Raw genomic sequence first — 17,044 nt, 5'->3', positions numbered from 1 at the left:
ATTTCCATACACTATCCCTTCAATAACATACCACATAGTTGTGGAGCATTTGCTACAGGTTATGAAATAATACCATCAGACTACTGCCACCAACTATGGTCGATACATTTAGCCTACTTTTCCGTACCCCCTTACTATCAACACAGTACCTCTTAGGCATTGATGCAAGAATATTACAATATGGCTGCTAAATGTAGTTGGCAGGTTACATGGACTGTGCTTCTCCACACTCCCAGCGATAGTGAAGTACATCCAGCCAGTGCATTTGTTTTTGTGGCTAATTGCTGATTCAGCATTGAGTAGATTGCCCCTGTATCAGTAAGAAAGTCCATCAATTTACTTTCCACCTTTATTTTTCCCCGAGATCCTTGGTGGGAGAAGGGAATGAGTGGCAGACATAAGTGCTACCAGTATCCTAGGGGCCCTCCCGATCAGAATCCTCTGACTCTAGCCCATGGGCCATCATTTCTGTTTTGCTTTTCTCCTTCCTTCCTCTGTCCCTCCCTCTGTGCCTCCCTTTGTCCTTCCCTTCCTTTCTCCTTCCCTCCATCCCTCCTTACCTTCCTCTCTTCCTTCTTTCCTTCAGCATTCTTCCTTTCACTGTCTTTTTTCCTTACAATAAGCACGGTTCTTAGTAGGTCTACCATCTCCCTTTTTAAATCCCTTGCCCCACTCCCCTTGTAGTTTGTTTCCATGTAGAGTGGCAGCTAACAATGTAGTCTGCTGCTCTAGCTTTTGTTTCTAGTCTTGTTCCTGGTTACTGTATACTTTGAAGGCAGCATCTCTTAGCATTGCCGTGGGCATTGGAAGTCTACCTTCTTTTTCTGCAACTGACAATGGATGTCTGGAATACTCTGGCTAGTGAAAATCGCATTAATAATCCTAGAATTTTCAGGCTTCTCTGGATCTATATCAGCATCCCTGTGCTATGGCTTAAAAATTCTTTCCAAAAAGATAGGGGTTTTCATTATATTCCTGGTGTACACTTGCATTTTCTTCAGAGATTTTTGCTTTGGGACCCCATGCTTTAAAACAGTCAAATTGCATACCGTATAATTATTCAACCAGGCACCCTGCACAGGCTTGTTTGGGTGGGATCTACTTCAGGAACAGCATCTCCAGGGAAAGAAAAAACAGGATTCTGAAGAGCCCCTTCCCTCAGGTACTCAGCTTCTTATCTAGCCTTATCCAAAACCTTCTGCCTTTCCTCTACAGTCAGTAAAATATTCAATAATGCCTGAGGATCTGCCCAGTTAGGTATGTGTGTGGCAAAAGTTGATACAAATTACCTTCTCATTTGTTTAGGATCTTCTCTACAGCCAAAGGTGCCTTTTTTCTCAATTTATTAGATCAGAGGTAGAGAACGGGGCATGTACTAGAACAAATCCTTGAAACTGCCCTTGATCACCCTTTGGAGGGACTTGGCATACTGGGGATTGCTCTATCCCAGAAGCAGCTGCTCCCTGACCAAATAATACACCACTCTGGGTGTGAGGTGGAGAAGCCTTTTCTCCAGCTGCACTCTCTCCTGGATCATGAGGAGGTGCCAGAGGGCCATCAGGAGCTGCCATGAAGCAAACAAGGGATGGCAGAGGAGGGAACAGAATATCATCTAAGAGGTCACCCCTTGAGCTGCTTGAGGCTCTTGAGGCACTTTCTTTTGACCCTTTAAAACCAACAATTTACCTTTTTCCAAAGCTTCATGGTCATTATACAATTCTAAGAAAATCTGAACAGAAGAAGGTGCCTCATAATTTTTGATTCTCTTGTAAATCAAATATGACTGCAAAATAGAATTAAAATTTATAATCCCATTCTTAGGCCACTCTTTGCTGCCATCCCATTTATACTGTGATCAGGCAATATTACAACAGAAAATCAATTCCATTTTCTTTAGAAGGTCCCTCCAATTTTCAGCCAAGGCCCAAATCACAACCCAAGGGAGACACAGCTGGCACAGTCTGGGAGTTTCCCACAGCTGGGCAACAACAGAGGTCACAAAGACAAACATCCAAATTAGGAGGTTCTCAAAATCAACAGGTTCCCCACCAAATGTGGTTACAAAATCAACAGGTGAACCTCAAATCTGAGATCACAGATAATGGGACTCAAACCCACTAAGTCTGTATTTACAAGCTCAGATCAACCAAAAAAATCAACAGTCGCCTTGGCAAGAGACAACTGGCAAAGTTAAATAAGCTCAGATAGAACAGAAATAAGAATTTCACACACTTACCTGGTACAGGGAAAGACCAACCTTGAGAATCACCTTCACACAAAGCACCCAATGCCCACCCATGGCATAATCCTTACCTGGAACCCCTAGCCCTGGATCTCCAGGGAAATCCCCAGGCAGCTGCTAGGCACTGAGCTAAGGGACCCAGGGAAGCCCTGTGGCTGATGAAACATGGACGGGGCTGCTCTGGGTGCTGCATCCCAGAGCAGGGCATCTCCTGGCTAGCCCACCAAAATTATTACTATAAGCTTGGCTATTTCCAAAAGAAGGGCCCACCTGACCCAGCACCACAAAGGAGAAATATGCTTCAGGGTAAAGGTGGTTTATTTTGAGTGCACAAGCAAGGAACTGGAGGAATCGTCCCCAAACCAGTTCAAAGTGAGAATGAGTTTAGTAGGCAAAAGAAGAAAAAGGTACAGGTGAGAATGAAAATGAATAAACGAACAAACAAACAAACAGAAAACCAACTGATGCATCCAGGAATTTTATAAGGAAGGTACATGCAAATTCCCTGTCCTACCTTGTGTAAGGCACATCAAACTTGTCCTTGGTTTCAGCAGCTAATTGATCAGTTTAGATATTGTGGGGGTTCCTATGTGCAAGGTTTTAATGACTCATTTCTCATCCAAATGCTCAAGGATATCAGGCTTGCTTTTTTTTTTTTTTTTTTTTAATCTGAGGAAAGCTTTAGATTTACTGGGGTCGTAAGTGCTCCTGACACCATTTTGTCTGATTTTGCTTTGAGACATTATCTTTTTCCAGTAAGCAGAATTGAGAAGTTCTGGTTAATATCCTTTAGGGAACTAAGTACAAAAAATCCACTTCCAAAATTAGATGAATAGAAAACCAACTCAACCAGTTTGAGGAAACGATAAGATCCAGAGCTGCTTAAATGAAGAAGTTTTAATAAATATATTTTCTAGCTGCCAGTGGCATGTTGCTATGCCAAATTGTTGTTGTCACCCCCTATATATAGTTTTTCTTGAGCAAACTTATCTATAGTGGATTTTTGCAGGATGTTGTTTTATTTTGCCAAAGGGGTGCTGATACAAAGTACCAGAAATGGGGTGACTTTTATATGGGGTATTTATTTGGGATAGAAGCTTGCAGTTCCAAGGCTGTTATAAGTCCAGATTGAGGCACCATAAAAGGTACTTTCTTACCAGAGTCAGCTATTGTTGATCCAGTTGTCCAAGCATGTGGCAGAGCAGAATGGTCACAGATCTCTGCCGAGATCTCAGCTTTCCTCTCTGGGCTCTCTGTCACTCAAAGCCCATCTACTGGAACTCAGCTGTGAGCAATATGGCATAGGACTTGTCTCTTTCTAGGCATTCTCTATCAGTCTCAGATGCTCCACTTTCTTTCTTAGTTCAGCTGTAAGCTATCAGGCATATACCAGATCTCATCTCCCCTTGAGCAGCTACAGGGGCCCAACATCTTGGGAACTTCGTACTTCAGCGATCCTATAGACCTCTCTCACATGGCAGGATAAAAAACGGCAGCTTCTTTTTTCCTGTGTCTCTATCTCTCTGCCTCTGTTTTTATCAGACCCTAGCAAAAGAGCGGAGACTCAATCTGAGAGATGCCTCACTGATGTACTTCAATCAAAGCCCTAAAACAATCTTTTCAAGTAATCTAATCAAAGGATCCTCAACCAAATTTAAAGCAATCAAAGGGCTTCATACCCATATGAGTAGATTAGTTTAAAAATGTAATCTTTCTGTTTTGGGGATTCATAAAATAATCTCAGACTGCCACAAATAGACTTATGAAAACATGATATTTTAGCCCAGGAAATATCCCCGTCCTCCTCCCTGTCCTCTTTTGTTCATAATATAAGGAGGGTATATTTATTTCAAATACAAGAGAGATGATAGAAAACAAAAAATACAGAAACATATGTAATGAAGAATAAGCTTGCCTTTCTGGTTCACATTTGTGTTTCACTTAGTAGATGCTTTGACACAGGAGGGGGGTGGGTAGCAGTTAGAGAGGCAGGTACATAAGGCCATACTATTTTGAATGAATACTAGGAATCATATGCCAATTTTTTAGGAGGAGGGCTAAAGTAGCATGCAAGCAGTGGAATTTGCGTTGGAGAATGGAGGCCATAATATATATAGTAATGTCTAATTTTATACACACAGTATTTTTCAGACTCTTGTAATTTTGAGTTACTTGTTACGGCATTGGAGAGATTGCTGAAGGGATTTAAAGACAGATGCCAATTCAGAACTGAAAATGAGTAAGCTTTTTTCCTCTCACAACAGTGTTTTTTGTTTGGTTTTGAATACAGGTACATTTTAGTTTTCCTTAATTTACCCCAAGTGCTGAAATGTATTGTTATTAACACTCTCTGGACCAGGCCTTTGAAATGGGACTGCTACCTGGTGTCAATCATGTCAAATTAATGAGACCGCATTTGGTAAAGCAGAGCAGATGCTTTATTCTTTGGTCAAAGCACGGAGCTGGGGGAACCATCAAAAGGGAGGTAGAAGAAGTTCTTTTATAGAGGATTAGATGAGATGGGGGCATGGTTTGGGCATGCACAGATGACTGTCCTCTGCATGCAGTACTCTTGACCACACTCTTGTGCCCCAAACCCTGGCACCCTCTTGGGTAAAATTAGTTCAAGTTGGTCTTGTGGTTACTGGCACTCTGCACTTAGTTTCTGAAAGCAAGCATAGCTCAAACACAAGGCTAGGTGGAGCTTTCCATGACCTATTTGTCCTGTCACGACCTATTTTCCTGGAAAAAACTGCTCCTCTCTCTGTTTCCTGCTTCTCATTCTTGTGGGGGTCCTGAGGGCAGAAGGTCTAGCTCCTGTAACTTCTTCCTTTCATCTAACGATGTCATTATGGGGCCATGTAGAGGAGCAGAATACCTCCCTCACTAGTTCCCAGGCTAAAGGTTGAATTCTTCATAGTCCTGGACTATGATCAAGTGCAGTTTAATAGCTTCTGTCCTTTTACTCACAAAGGATACTAAGCCGTTAAGAAGACAGGAGGGTTGATGTATGGGACCCCTGTATGATGTTATGCATGTTTGCTTTGTAGGTTCACAACTTTGCTACATACTTAAATGTTTATGTATGTTCATATATAAATGATATAAACATAATAATAATCGGATTGGTTAGGGGAAAAACACTTTGTTTAGTAGTAATATTTTGACAATGCTCTTTAACCATTAGTTAAAAAGGTTTAAGGTGTAAGTTCACAACTATTATACATTTATTGTTTATGTATGTTTATGTATGAGTGGTATATTTCAATAAATTAAAAAAAAAAAGAAGACAGGGTCTGAATATGAAAAGAAGGATTGCTGCCAGGGGTCACAGAAATGGGGGGAACAAAGTGAAAGTGGGGATTGCCTGTTCTACTCTGTTCCAAATTTTCTACCCCTTACTGTCCTTCTGAAAGATTATGAAGCCTGTAGCTTGACTATACAGTTTCTGTATACAGAGCTCAACCTGGTTTGAGACGTTTACCCATGTACAGAAGGAGGTATTGGCTACCACCCATACTCCTTGATCTCCCAGTAGATAGTCTAGGGCAACCCAGCTGTCCATGACGATATGTATTGAGCTCTTCTGCTGTAACGGGTACATTATTTAGAGTGGCTTCATCATGAGCAAATCCTCGACAGGGAGCTAACGATCCCATGGCTAATCCTAGTCCCATAATGTGCTCCTGGTATAATTATTTTGGTTATGACCAGTGGGTTGGTAAATGGAGATACCAGGTTTTTTAGATATCCTATTGTGCCTTGGCCTCTTACCAAACATCATTTACACATTGAGTCATCCTGACTTGGGAATCATAGACGCCTTCTACAGTGCCTTCAAAACGTAGAAAACTTTTAGGATTGCCATACATGAAAATGTACCTTTTGGTGCACTTAAGATTTCCTGATAGGTCTCTTGTAGGATCTGGATCTTCCGGAAAATGTTGCAATTTTCAAAAGCTTTGTTCAAGTCAAAGCACAGGTTGCATAGGAGGACCAGTTTGTAAGGTTCTTTCAAGAAAAATGATTCACAGGGTAGGTGAGTGCAAGACTTTTGGCAAGCATACCATTTTCTGGATTTTTTATAAGTTAATTTCAACCCTAATTCTAGGTAAGTATAGTGCATATTGTCCATGTCATGGTCTTTTTGCACTCAGCTTTTGTATTAATTTTACAGATTAGATCCTGGCATAAATCTAATTTGTCTCATTTTCCCCAAGCGTACAATTGCAAACAGTTTCATCGTACCTGTTTGCGAGTACCCAGGAATAAAATAGTTCAGAAAAGTGGTAACGGGCATTAAATGGAGTCTTAGTTTGCCAAAGGGCTGCTAGTTCAAAGAACAGAAATGGTTAGGCTTGTATCATGGGAATTTATTTAGAATAAAAGCTTTACTTCTGGGGCCATGAAATGTCCAACCAAGGCATCAACAGAGATGCTTTCTCACCAAAGTCAGCTACTGGTGATCCTGGAGTCCTGCCACATGGGGAAGATGGCTGCTGATCTCAGCCTGGTCCCTGCCTTCCCCTCCAGAATCTACCATCTCCCAGAGCTCAGCTGTGGGCAGCCAGGCATAGGGCTTGTCTCTTTCCAGACCTCCTCTCAGTCTTGGCTGCTCTGCTTTCCTCTGAGCTATCAGGCATTTGTGTCATCTCTTCAGCCTCGACCTGATCTGTGGACCCAGCCTCTAGGGGCTTCTTGCTTCAGCTTGGCTGCTAGTGATCCTCAAGTTCTCACTCACATTTCAGGGTCAAGGACGGTGGCTTTCTTTCTCTGTGTTTTTCTCTGTCTCTGTGTATCACTGTTTATATCTGACCCAGCAGGAGGGCACAGATCCAGACTGGCTCATGACTCACTGACATAGTCCAGTCAGAAACCCCAAATTGATCTTATCAATCTAATCAAAGGCCCCTTAACTGAATCTGGTGCAAAGGGCCCCACACCCATGGGGATGGATTAGTTTAAGACCATAATTTTTCTCCTGGGTGTCACAGATGGTCTTCATCCTCAAGAAGTGTGAGACTGATATTTACAATACCTGGCTTATGAGATGATTGAATAAGGTCAAATAAAAACATGGAAAGAGGGAGTCTGCTAGCAATTCCCCTTGATAGGATGTTCAACCTTTATGTAATTTTGGCTGGTTAAGGCTGCCAGGTCTAGGACAATAGAATTGAGACTTAAGTGACCAAACAGGACAAGGACACAATCTTTGCAAAAATTGGGGGGAAAGAGGGAAAAGATTTTCTCTACTGAATGAGAGAAAATCTCTTCAAATCGTATATTTGATAAAGTCTAGAGGTCAGAATAAATAACTCTTATAATCTACAATTAACACAGAATGAAGACTTGGTGTGTGGGTTGGGCTGGCATATCCAAAATTTTTTAAAATAAAATTTTAGTGAAGTATATCATTCATAAATGAACGTACATAAACAATAAGTGTACAGTTAAAGTTGTGAATTTATAAAATAAACAAACATATCATCATACAGGGCTCCCATACATCATTCCACCACCAAAACCTTGCGGTATTGTGAAACGTTTGTTCCAAACTGTGAAATAGTATCATCAGAATAGATCAGCTAACTATATTCCATATCTTAAATTTGGTGTATTTTCCTTCCACCCACCCAATTATTAATTATTAATTCCCTGTATAAGTATTATACATTTGTTATTGTTCACAAGAGAATGTTTTCATATTTGTCCTGTTAACTACAGTCCATCTTTCACCACTGGATTCCCTGACTGTCATGCTGGCTGCTCCCATATCCTGGTCCCTAACACCTCTATATTAGCTGCAACCATGCCCATGACCCCAAATGTATCTCCTCTGGTTCTCGGGCTGACATGCCCACATGGTCCACACGGATCTGGTGGTCATCCAGGGACTCTCCGTTCATGGTTTGCATGGCATCTCAGGCACGCTCTGAGTTGGTGAAGGTGATGAAGCCAAAACTCCAGGACTGCTGAGTCTCCCGGCCCTTGACGATGAGCACGTCAGAGATAAGGCCACAGCTGCTGAAGTGGTCTTCAAATGCCTGCTTCATTGGCATTGAAATTAAGCCCTCCCATAAAGAGAGTCCCTTCTTCAGATGACATGGCAGGGAATTTGAATCCTGGAAATCAGAAAATAAAAAGGATTGAGTAACAGACGATGCTAAGAAGCAGAGAAAATCTTTAGGAATTCTTCGTGTCTCCTTTTAATAAAAATTCTACCAGTATCTTAATGCAGTTGGGTTGATTTAAAAAAAGGGCTAAGGACCAGAAAGTTAATCTTCTTAAATGGTAAAAAAGGGAAAACTTTTCCAACTACCCCTGCACAGTAAGAAATCATTCTTTCGAGTACTGAAACAATTTATTTTACCGTACAATGAATTCTAATTTGATGAAGATTTTCTAATGTGCTATAGTAAAGATATAATAAAATGAAGACAATATGAAAACTGAGTAAATAGAGTAAGTAAATCAAAAATAGGCTAAAGGAAAATCACAACTACCATGGGTTCTTAATTAGTGTATAGTCATATATTTAAATTTTACTTTACATACAGAGTCAAGGAGTTTAACCATAACTGAAAACTTAATCACCTGCTTCCTTCACTATTTCATCACATTTGATCTTCACTCTTAACACTTCAAGCAGTGATTTATATGTTTGGTTATACAACAATAGTAAATAAGTTTCTTTTTTCTAGGATAGTTTTTAAAAAAGATATGTTAAAGATAAAATACCAGTTAAAGGTACTTCCCCTTTAGAATATGTTTTCTGATTTGAAGTTGTGTAGGAATTTTTCCAATTAACTTTCAAGTCTTCCCAGCATGTCTGTTGAAAGAAATAACATATGAAATAATTTATTTTGAGTGAAAGCTTTACAAATAAAAAAGTGATTCATAAATCCCTGTTAACTATAAATATTGAGTAGCACTAATTTTAATACGTGCCTTAATATGTTTTGTAACAGTTTTCTTGGTTTTCAGATGGCCCTAATATGGAAACATTTTAATAATATACCTGAACATTTAATTCTATCATTTACCTGTCAACACACCAAAGTCATTTAATGATGGTTACACTGACTATTTCCATTAATTGATGTGAGGCTCTTCCACTACAGGCTCCCATGATCTCCACTGTATCGTTTCTCTCAGCATACTTCGATTGCACTCAGCGTCAAGAATTACCTCTTCTCTTTGGCCACTCTGAAGCTTGTCTTCTAATTTTTCAGCATCTGGTTGTATTTTAACAATACCCAGGTATACCCAACTTCTCATTTTAATTTGTTCTGTATATTTTTATATGCTGCCTTTTTTAGGGATTTGCTGAAGAAAATCAGGGTTTTTGGGTGCAGAATTCTTAATCTCTCATGTGCAACTATCACAGCCAATCGCCCCAGACCAGTGGGTCTTTTTAAGCAAATTGGTCATGACAGCGCTGAGTATGCACTGAAGTTTTAATCTGCATTTCTCTGGAGGCTGATGACCTTGAACATCTTTTCATGTGCTTCTTGGGTGTTTGTATATTTTCTTTGGAGAAATGTCTACTTGACTCCTTGCCTGGTTGTTAATTGTGATGTCTGTTTCTTGAATATTCTAGATAGTTGGCCCTTATCAAATATATGATTTGTAGAAGTGTTCTATTCCAAGAGTTGTCTTTTCACTTTCCTAATGGGCACTTTGAAACACATAAAGCTTGGAGTTGTTTTTAAACTTTATTTTTAGAGAAGTTTTAGATTTATATTATGAAATTATAATGTAATTATTCTGTAATTTAGTACAGTATATTATAGTACAGTCATTATGCTATAATTTAATGCAGTGTAGTACAGTAAATTATATTAGTGTATACCCTGAAAGTATAGGGAATTTCCGTACAACCCCCCGGACACCCACACACATAGTTTCCCCTATTATTGACATCTTAAGTCAGTGTGGTTCAGTTGTTACAGTTGATGAACCAATACAGTTGATGAGCCAACTACAGACTAACCAAAGTCTAGTTTACAGTATGGTTTACACTTTGAGCTGTACGGTTCCATAGTCTTGACAAATGCATAATGTTGTGTGTCTATCATTGTAGAACCATACAGTGGAAACGCATTGGCCCACATATGCCCTACGTTTTCTCCATTTCTCTCTCCCACTCCCTTCTGACCGCTGGGAATGACTGTATCAATGTTACAAGATCTTCCACTGGCACAAGATAATGAACTATTTTGGTCTATGATTATATTTCCCCTCCCCCCCCCCCATGAAGGTTTATTTTTCAAGCTTGACGGAGTTGGGATGATGTCCACTTTCAGGCTGAGAGAGAATGTCAATACTATGGGGAAGATGGAAAGAATTATATTGCTTTCAGTTGTCGATACTCTGTGTTTTTTGGAATGGCACTTGTCTATCATCATTGTTTTGTTTGTTTGCCAGGGAAAGCCTTAGAACTGGAGAGTAGGACTTGGTCACTATTCTGCTGGGATTCAGCGCTCAGGGGCATATGAACAGTCCGCAAATTTAAGTCTCTAAGAAATATACTTGACAGGTACATTGAATACATTGGTTAATTTACTGTGATGGCTAACTTCTCTCTTGCCTATTTTTTTCTCTCACAGTTCTTCTTTGATATTTGGCTCAACTTCTTCTCAGTCTTTAAAATTGCCCAGCTGAAGTTTTCAAAATCAGGCCAGAGACATAACTAGTGGGTGTAGATTTTCTCCCAGGGTTGCATACAGAGAGCAAGCCAAACAGTTCCTGTCTATGCAATTTCCAGGCTGGCCAGCAGATGGCCCGAGTCAGTGCACCTTTTCCCAGAGGAGTTTCGGTCTCAGTTTTCCTGTGTGGCTGTGTTGAAAGCTGGCTCTGCTGGCCCAAATCACTGAAGAAAAGCACCCCGACCACCCCTCCCTTCTTTCTTGAACAGCTGTCAGGGAGGAAGATGTCTGTTCCCCTCTCAGTTGGCTGTGGTGAGCAAGGTGGTGTACCCCAGCTTAGTATCTTGAGGGTGGAGGATGGGCCACCACCTGAGCTTGGTGACTCGTTGGTAAGTGGTTTCTGCTTCTTGATCTCCCTGTCCATCACACTCCTGGGAGTTGTGTAGTACTGTCCTCATCTGATGACCCTCCAAATCAAGTCCCTCAGGCAGCTTTTGGCTCTTTCTTCATTGTTTTTGTCAGAGCATTCAGTGCTGCCTGTTAGTCTGTTGACATCTTCGCACAACGGTTTTTTTTTTTTTTGTTTTTGCCTGTTTATTATTGAGTGGTAGGATTTCTTTATATATGCTGGATATTAGATCCCAAAGATTTTCTTCCATTGAGTAGACTGCCTTTTCACTTTCTTGACAAACTCTTTTGAAACATAGAGTTTTTAAAATTAGAAGTTCCAATTTACCTATTTTCTCTCTTTGTTCATGCTTTGGTTGTAAAGTTTGTGAAACCATTTCCTGCCACAAAAATCTCAAAGATACTTTCCTACATTATCTTCTAGGAGCTTTGTGGTCCCAGAAAGTCTTTGTGCAACTTGAGGTAATTTTTGCACAGGGTGTGAGACAGGGATCCCTTTTCATTCTTTTTTCCTTTTTTGACACCTCAATGATAATTTCTTTTTAGCTTCTCTTAGCTCAAATGTTACATCTGTTTGTTTTTGCATATGGTAAAATGAAATTGCTTTAAATAGTGGGGCCTAATAAAAAGTGTAGTTAAAAAGCATAGTACCACATAAGTGGTACTATTCATAATTGCAATTTGTATCTATAGATACTCTTTTTTTCCTTGTTACATAAATAAGTTTCCTTGTTACATGAATAAGTTACATGGTAAGTTCTACTTTACCAAGATTTATCAGAATCAGAAAGAGAACTGCCTTAGTTGTTCATAAGCATTATTGAATTATTTATCAGGTATGAAAAATCTCGGTAAATTGGATTTTCAAAAATACTTAAACATTTTATCTGAAGATGAAGAGACTAAAATGACTGTATTCGCCAGTCAGCATATTGAAAATAAATGGGAAGTCTGATGACCTTCTGAATAGAACAGTTATGCTTCAATCTCTTTTTCGTGTACTACATGACTAATTCTGCTTTCAGAAATGTGATAAACAGCTGAAAAATAGACCAAACAGAACTGTTTGTTCAGCATTGAAGTCAAAGGGGTCGTAATTATAATATGTTCTTCATTCGTTACATTATGCAAACTTGGAACTAGAGATCATATTATTTAGTGAAATTCTTTCCTGGTATTTTAATATGTGTACCTTCATCTTCCAAATTTATTAAACATCTGATGAATTTAGGAACACAAAGGGAGGCAGACATGGCTCAACTAATAGAGTGTCTGTCTACCATATGGAGGGTCCAGGGTTCGATCCCCAGGACCTCCTGAGCTGGATGGTAAGCTGGCCCACGCACAGTGCCATCGTGCACAAGGAGTGCCCGTGCCGTGCAGGGGTGCCCTACACACAAGGTGTGTGTCCCGCAAGGATCGCCGCCCTGTGGAAAAGAAATGCAGCCCACCTAGGAGTGGTGTCGCACATACGGGAGAGCTGAAGCAGCAAGATGATGCAACCAAAAGAAGACGCAGTTTCCCAGGGCCGCCTGATAATCCATGCAAGCGGATGCAGAAGAACACACAGTGAATGAACACAGAGAACAGACAACGGGGGGGGGTGAAGGGGGGGAGAGAAGGTGAGAGAAATAAATAAAATAAATCTCTAAAAAAATTTAGGAACACAGAAAGCAAATCACAAACTTACGTTACAGAAAACGACAAAAATATGAAAAAACAATGTTTAAAAATGATAGTGAAGAATAAATTATTTTTCAGTGCCCATAATATGGTGTACACAGAATAATTAAAACCAAACGGAACCATTAGTAATGCTGCACTCTTAAAAGTCTCCACCAAGATATACATGTTATGAAAGATAAAATGTGACACAAAAGCAGAATGTTATCTCTTCTTTTTTTTTTTTTTTAAAGTTGTACTGACTTATCTGAGTTTTTTTATTTTTTTATTTTTTTATTTTTATTTTTATTTAATTCCCCTCCCCTCCCCCGGTTGTCTGTTTTCTGTGTCTTTTTGCTGCGTCTTGTTTCTTTGTCCGCTTCTGTTGTCGTCAGCCGCACGGGAAGTGTGGGCGGCGCCATTCCTCGGCAGGCTGCTCCCTCCTTCGCGCTGGGCGGCTCTCCTTATGGGTGCACTCCTTGTGCGTGGGGCTCCCCTACGCGGGGGACACCCCTGTGTTGCACGGCACTCCTTGCGCGCATCAGCGCTGCGCATGGCCAGCTCCACACGGGTCAAGGAGGCCCGGGGCTTGAACCGCGGACCTCCCATGTGGTAGACGGACGCCCTAACCACTGGGCCAAAGTCCGTTTCCCTGTTATCTCTTCTTATCCTCAAAACTTGGATCATTTCTCATCAAGATATTTTACCCACTGTGGAAAATGGTGGGAAACTTGAATCTCAAAACCTTCTCTCTAAATTACCAACAGATTGTTTGTTCGTTTGTTTGTTTTAAGGAAGTGTTCGATCCACAATGTTACGCAACAAATATAGGAATTCCCATATGCCCTACTCCCTCCCCCCCCAAACACTCCCACATTTGCAACGTTTCCTTCATTAGTGTGGCGTACTTGCTACAATTGATGAACATATATTCTTTATGTCTTTCTACATGGACACAAGCCAAGCATGCATGTGCTTCCCAAAATTGGTGAAGATTCCCTGTGAAATCCTTCCTCTAATTAAATTAACTAAGGTATAACTTACTGTTTCTCTCCATTGACTTCAGATACTTTCCTTGCCCATTGAGAGAAGTAAAATCTTTCGCATAAATAAATGAACCAGGTGGAATGTAATTCTATAGTTCTCCCTAGATGACCCCAGTATAACAGGTACAGAGCCAGCTAGAAAAGCATTATAGAACTTTCCAGTGATGCAATCTTTATGGATTGAGTTTTCAAAGGAAAGATAACATTCGCATGTAGGTATGGTAGGAATAGAAATTTCATTGTTCGCAGATTTTCCAAATGCTTGCCCATACTTATAGATGTCCGTGCTTTTTCTTATCTCATTGTAGTTCTTGATCTTGGCATGCTCAGTGTTCCAGTTACATACAACCCAGGACACAAAATTCTCTTTGCTCGGCACTTCAGATGCAAAGGGTTCATGTGCACCATCGAGAAGCGATAAGGCTCTTGGATATCTGAGTCACGGTGGTAAGTCGAATGAGGTTGAAAAAGTGCCCCTCTTTCGGGGAGTTGGTGATTCCAAATTCATTCAAATCCATGTCTGGAACGGTGGCCTAGCCTCTTGAGGTAAATTAATCAGATCCCAACTGATGTCTTAATGGTGGATAAAGACAGCATGAAACTTGTTTAACAGGGAATGATTGGTTGTGAGATGACGTCCATGGATATTGAACATTGTTTGGTATGTTGTAAGGTCTGTCCAGAGGCCACAGTCAGATTGAAATAGTTTCATCCAAATAATCAGTTTTGGTGGAGAAGAAATTTTTCATTTTCAGCACTGGCTGGCTGACTGCATCGGACTGAAGATGTAAATAAGCAGACATGCCATGAAACAGGCCAGGACAAAGCAGACAATTAAAAATCGGTGGGGAAGCAGATGTGGCTCAACCAGTTGGGTGCCTGCCTCCGACACTGGAGGTCCCACGTTCAGGAGGTCCCAGTGCCTCCTAAAGAAGATGAGCAGACATTGCACCACCTCACTAGACACCACGCAGCCACTATGAGCAAATGCCTAAATGAGCAGATGCCATAAACCAGCAGAGGCTGCAGCCAATGGGAACGGATGTGACACAGGCCACTGGGTACTTGCCTCCCATGTGGAAGGTCCTGGGTTTGGTTCCCAGTGCCTCCCGGAGAAGCTGAGCAAACAATGAGAACAGAGATGAGAGAGCCATGGTAGGGGGACGGGGGGAGGATAAATGAAGGAAAAATAAAAGTAAATAAATCTTTTAAAAATTACTTTTAAAAAAAGAATAAAGATGGAATTTTGCTTTTGATTACCTCCCCAGATCACTTGTTATTAGTGCAAAGAAACACTAGTGATTTTTTGTGTATCGATCTTATATCCCATCACTTTATTGAACTCGTTTATCAGCTCTAGTAGCCTTGCCATAGATTTTTCTGGACTTTTGATGTGTAGGATCGGGTCATCTGCAAATATTGGAAGTTTTATTTCTTGCTTTCCAATTTGGATGCTCTTTCTTCCTCTCTCTCTTTCAATCTTTCAGTCTTTCTTTCATTTGCCTTGGGACTATAGGAAAATATTTTAACAAAATGTTGAATTAGAATGATGACAGTGGGCAACCTTGTCTTCTTCAGATCTTAGAGGGAAAGCTGTTCACCATTAAGTATGATATTAGCTGTGGATTTTTCATATATGCCCTATAGCATGTTGAGAAAGATTCCTTCTACTTCTGTCTCTCTAAGATTTTTTGTCAAATACATTTTATGTGTCATTAGAGATGATCATGTAATCTTTCTCCCTTGCTCTCTTAATGTGTTATATTACACTGATTTTCTTAAGTTGAAACAACCTTGCATACCTGGTTGAAGCCCACTTGATCATGGTTTGTAATTCATTTGTTGCACTATTGTATTAGATTTGCAAGTATTTTGTTGAGGCTTTTTTGTATTTTTTTAGAATGATTGGTAGAATTTACCTTTGTAGCCTTCTGAGCCTGGGCTTTTCTTGGTTGGGAGGTTTTCAGCAACTTCTTCAGTCTCATTACTTGTGATTGATCTTGTCTTTGTTTGCCAAAGGGCTGCTGATGCAAAGTACCAGAAATGGTTCTTGTAATTTTTATTTTTATTTATTTTAAAGGAGGCACTGAGAGGTGAACCCGGGACCTCGTATATGGGAAGCGGGCACTCAAACACTAAGCTACATCTGCTTCCTTGTGAGAGCTAGGCTTATCGTTAGCCTTTTTTGTTTGTTTTTCAGTGGTACTTGGGATTGAACCCAATGGGAATCAGGTGCTCAGTCACTTGAGCTACACCAGCTCCCAGGTTGACTTATAAAATGGGTAAAAATCTTACAGTTCCAAGGCCATGAAATGTCCAAATCAAAGCACCATCAGAGATATTTTGTCACCAAAGTCACCTATTTTTTTTATTGACTTTGTAATAATATTACATTAAAAATATATATGTGAGGTCCCATTCAACCCCACCTCCCCACCCCACCTCTCTCCCCCCCAGCAACACTCCCTCCCATCATCATGACACATCCATTGGATTTGGTAAGTACATCTTTGGGCACCTCTGCACCTCATAGTCAATGGTCCACATCATGGCCCATACTCTCCCCCATTCCATCCAGTGGGCCCTGTGAGGATATACAATGTCCGGTGATTGCCTCTGAAGCACCATCCAGGGCAGCTCCATGTCCCAAAGCCAAAGTCGCCTATTGGTAATCCTGGTGTCCTGCCACATGGTGATTAAGCATAGGACAGGGCTCATCTCTTCTTCAACTGCTCTGTGGGCCCAGCAGCTTGGGAGCTTCTGCTTAAGTGTTGGCTGCTAGTGATCCTCGAGTCCTCTCTCACATAGCACGGTAAAAAATGGTGGCTTCCTTTCTCTCTGTCTCCATTTATAGCAGCTCCAATAAGAAGGAAAAGACCCAACCTGAGTCTCGCATCCCTGATGTAGCCCAATCAAAAGGGTCTCTATCCCACAGAAATGGATTCATTCAAAAACGTAAAAACATAATCTTTCTCTTTTTGGGATTCATAAAAGAACATCTTTTGAGACTTTGTAATTTTTCTTTCATCAGTGTTGGT

The 17,044-nt window shown here is 40.6% G+C and overlaps 1 pseudogene; it reads right to left on the bottom strand.

Moving 5' to 3' along the window:
* Nucleotides 1–8,163: 8,163 nt before the first annotated feature.
* On the bottom strand, nt 8,164–15,991 carry LOC139438571 (4-galactosyl-N-acetylglucosaminide 3-alpha-L-fucosyltransferase 9-like; annotated as a pseudogene).
* Between the last annotated feature and the right edge of the window lie 1,053 nt (nt 15,992–17,044).

The sequence above is a fragment of the Dasypus novemcinctus genome, assembly GCF_030445035.2.
Source record: "Dasypus novemcinctus isolate mDasNov1 chromosome Y unlocalized genomic scaffold, mDasNov1.1.hap2 SUPER_Y_unloc_1, whole genome shotgun sequence".
Classification (NCBI taxonomy): Eukaryota; Metazoa; Chordata; class Mammalia; order Cingulata; family Dasypodidae; genus Dasypus; species Dasypus novemcinctus.
This window is presented reverse-complemented; position numbering and strand designations above follow the sequence as displayed.